Source organism: Chiroxiphia lanceolata, chromosome 1 (genome assembly GCF_009829145.1).
Source record: "Chiroxiphia lanceolata isolate bChiLan1 chromosome 1, bChiLan1.pri, whole genome shotgun sequence".
Taxonomy (NCBI): Eukaryota; Metazoa; Chordata; class Aves; order Passeriformes; family Pipridae; genus Chiroxiphia; species Chiroxiphia lanceolata.
The window spans coordinates 40892184-40896841 of NC_045637.1; positions in this window are offsets into that span (position 1 = coordinate 40892184).

The window sequence follows — 4658 nt, forward strand, 5'->3', positions numbered from 1 at the left end:
AAACAAAAAAGAAACAAAAAACAAAAATCCAAAGAAACAAAAAACGAAACAAAAAAGAAAAAAACATAGAAAAAAGAAACAAAGAAACAAAAAAACAAAGAAGCAAAGAAAAAACAAAGAAACAAAAAAAAGCAAAGAAAAAACAAAGAAACAAAATACAAAGAAACAAAAAAACCAAAGAAACAAAAAGACAAACAAAACCCAAAAGAAGTAAAAAACAAAGAAACAAAAACCAAAACAAACAAAACCCCAAAGAAACAAAAAACCAAAGAAAAAACAAAACAAAAAACAAAGAAACAAAACCCCCAAAGAAACAAAGAAACAAAAAAACCAAAGAAACAAAAAAACCCACAAAAACCAAACCAAACAAGCAATAAAAACAAATAAAAAAACCCCAATCCCCAAACCAACCAACCAACCAAATAAAATAAAAAAAAAAAAATCCAACAAACACCTCCCCACAAAAAAAAACAACAAACACAAAACAACACAATGTAGTACTGTATTCAAGTTTATCAAATACAGTATGAGAACAATGGTGTAAATTAAGAAGGTGACTCAGGAAATTTTCAGAATGTCTATTGGTTAACTTGGAAATGTGATTCTTTGAAGATGAATAGCTGTAGAACAGATTCACCCTCCCTGTCTCCTTCCCCCTTTTTTTCCTTCCTTCTCATTGCTTGCCACTCTCATCTTGCCACCGTTTGCCTTTGGGATAACAGGTTTTATTAATTCTCTTTACGTTGAACAAGTGCCTTTGATGTAGCTGATTAAAGCTGATTTAAACTAAGTACTTGTATAATTTAATGGACATCCACAAAGTGAATCAGTAGATCATGCTTTTCCCTTAGTACCAATTATTAGAAGAGAGCAACCCATTGCCTCCTTTTTTTTCTGTAAAACTTAAAACTTCCAGCCAGCTGAGATGTAGTGAACTTGCTTAAGGCCTTGAAGTGGGAAGTTTAGCTTCTGTGTGTGGAAGAGATTACTTCTCTCAGGGGTTCTTTTTTTAAAAGGCTATTTCTTTGCATTAACACATGAAGCAGATGGAGTCTAAAAGTTGGAGTCTGAATGTTCCTTGGTTGTGAATACGAGCAAACTCTTAAAGTGGCTTCTGTTTGAAATAATTTGCTGGCTGGGTTGTAGTATTTAAAATTATTGGAGGGGATCTTTAATAGTCTTAAATACTTTCAGTCTGTATAGAAAAAATAAGTAAAAGTAGCCACAGAATAGAGAAATCTAACCATATGAACTTGAAAAAAACCAAAACGTTTTAATTTTTTTTTTAATATTTAAATGCCTTCAGTTATTGCTTCTAAGTTGAAAAAAAGTAGACATTTTGAAAATATAAATAACATTTTTTAAAAGTAGATTAAAAAAACCCCAACCTATCTGTTGAATAACCATAGAACAACTAATAGGATGCATAGTAGTGTTTCAGAAATTTTTGAGCAAAGTTTTGTTGTTATGAGGAATTGGAGCTTCCATTTGCTATAGCTCCCCTTATATGTCTGTGATTGGACTCATCTCTTCCTCTGCAATGGTTGGGGACTAGCTGGCTGATTCAGACCAATTGAGATTCTGTTTTGGTAGACCTAAGTCACTGTTGTACCGAGGGTTCAAATGAAGATGAGAATGATAAAGGGTATAACACATGGTTACATAAAACCTTTTGCAATGCTGTTAATGTTATATTTTACATAGTTGTGTCAATGCCTGATTAGAGGAGCTTTCTCCATACAGAATGTTAGTCCTGAAGATTGAGGATTTTAAGCACCTTGATAGCAGTTCAGAGATCCTTCACGACGAATTCCGTATGTGCTCCTGGTTGCCCTTCCTGCCCCAAATTGCTGAAGATGCTGTTTCACATCAAATACGACTAGTCAGTAAAAATTTACATTGTTTCATTTGTGCACTCTCTTAGGAGGGCCATCTCTGCCTGTTAAGTCTTAGTGTTGTTGAAGGTCCTGTTGTGCAGCAAATGACAGGCTGTAGCGAGTTCAACACAGGCCCTTTGGATGAGAACGGTGTGATTTGAGTGCAATACCTTTTAGAAAATGTTGGTGAAAAGAATGGAGAGGATGTGCCACAACAGGTAAGTGCAGTGCAACAAACTGTGTTATTTCTTCTTTCTAATGGGTTTACTTAGGACAAAGAAGCTAAACAGAAAGGAAAAGGTTGCGTAGTTTAACTTTTGCTTGGTGTCTTTTCCCTTTCCTACTGTTCTTTGGACTTCGAGTGACAGAAGGGTTTGATGCTGTACAGAGCTACTGGGTTTAGAACCAGCTGAAAGAGAACAACCACGCAGAGTGCTGTGTGTTTCTTTTCAATAAAGAATTGCTGTCCCGAGGGTGATAGAGAGCAGCTAATAGAAAGAATCTGGTTAATACTGGTTCAGTTAATTTACATCATTCTGATATTGTAGCATACAATAGGAATAATGTGAGCTGTATTTTATTTGCTTTTAATGCATCTATTTGCAAAGAAAAGGATATGCATTACTGTCTGGTTAATCTTTCATTTCTTTACTAAAATATTTCTGTGATGCTACTTTTATAAGTTTAGATGTTAAGTAGGCATGATGTGCTTTCCCCTTACAGACCTGTAGCAAGCCTTTTGTTAGTGCTGCCACAGCATTTAATTTACAATGATCAGTTCCTCACCTGATAAATATTGGATGTTAATAGATTTCATATGCATCTTTTAACTCTTTCCATGCGTATCCAATGAAGAAGGTGTTTAATTGTATTTTTAAAAGGAATTAAGTCTGGAAGACTTAATTCCAGAACTTAAAGATGTTTAAAGTAACAATGCCGACTGATTTGAGATTTCTAGTTTTGTGATTGTGTTATCTGTGACCTAACTTGCACCTACTGTAGGACACGTACAGGCTTGTTTACCATGTAGTGTAGCAATAGCTCTCAGCTGCTAAGACCCTGTGTGTTGCTTTTACCGTTGATGTGATGGTGGGAGAAGTGATGATAAACTTCATTTGAGGTTAGCATCAGGTTAAATACCTGTGTTGGCATCAGGTTAAATACCTGTGTTGATTATTACAGGTACTAGCTTACTACATCTAGACAAAATGGATTTAATCTTGAACTGGCATGATCCCTTAAATGTTGTGACAAGCAGTGCTATTTTATTTTTTTCTCACCTAAATTTGTTCCTGAAAGAAAAGGTATTATTTTCCTTAAGGAATCATTCCTTTGTCGTTGTGGGTTTTTGGGTTCCGCTGGGCAGAACAAACAAAAAAGCTGCAGAGAAAATTTCTGTATGCTTGTCCAGTTCATGGCCCAGATCTAACCTGTGGGAAGATCTTGTGTAGGTCCCATATAATTTTAGTTGCTTCTAACATGTCTGTCTATGTGCAGGCCTTTCAAGTGGCAGATGCTGCAACCCTTGTGTGCACTGAGCACGATGTAGAAGTGCCTGGAAACCACCCATCTCTGTATAGCTTCAAAACACAATACAGTCTTGCTACTACGGGTATGACAGACAAGTGTATTGATGGTTCTTGCCATAATGGCTTCCTTGAGTGTCATTCAAGGAAAAGGCCTACCTCACCTCTTTTCCAAAATGTACATATTTTACAGTTCTCAGTTTACAGCTGGGGCATCCACAGCATTCAGCTGCTTACTAATAATAGATTTGAGCTGCTGTATAAGCCCCCTTCTGCATCTTAGTAGGGGATAATCTTTCTGTAACCTTCAGATATGCCTCCTGTTTTCATGAGGTAAACTTTCCTGTTCTACAGCAGAAATGGCTTAATGATGCTGTTCTCAACCACAAATTGTAACAAGGCAGTATAGCTCAATTGGTGAGCAGAACTTCATTGATGATATGTAGAATAAATACTTGGAGCTCTATAGATATGATATGCCCCACTGGAACACACACAAGATTTAGACTAGCTCTGAGACTTAGAAGCGCTCTAGCACTTCACTGTGTGGTGCTTGGCCAATGGCAAAAGTTTATCTCCAAATCTTGTTTCATTGACAAGCCTCAGTCCTAGCACAGTGTGGGTATCCCTGCCGGATTGGCTCTTGGATGGTCAGACAGGGAAGCTTCCTTAACACTGACTCTGAACTTTTATTCGAAGACGGCAATTTGAAACCCTCACTCTGTTTCATGTGAAAGTCGCTCCTTCTAGATAGACTTTAAAAAAACCCCACCCCTTTTTTGTTAAAGAGAAGAGGGTATTTTCCCGTCCTTTTGACGCTGATAAAATCAAGTGTCCGCTATATTTCTCTGCTTCCTGACAGCCGAAGGAAAGCTCGGTCATGGGAAGCAAATGACCGGCGGGATGGATTGCTCTGTGTTACTTGGGGCGCGAACAGGGGCAGCGTTAGCAGCGCTGCTGTGGGCGGGAGAGGGTGAGAGGTTCACAGAATCAAGGTATTCTGACTTTGCCCTGCACAGGACACCCCAAGAGCCACAACGCGTGCCCGAGAGCGTTGTCCAAACGCTTCTTGAACTCTGGCAGGTTTGGTGCTGTGACCTCTTCCCTGGGACGCCTGTTCCAGTGCCCAACCAGGGCATTTAATTGTCCTCCTGGTGCGTTTGGGGCTCTTTGAGGGCGCGGTACCAGCCGCCCCGCCCCGCCCCGCCCCTGCTCTCGGCGTGCCGCAGCACTGCCTGGCTGCCGCGGACGGCGC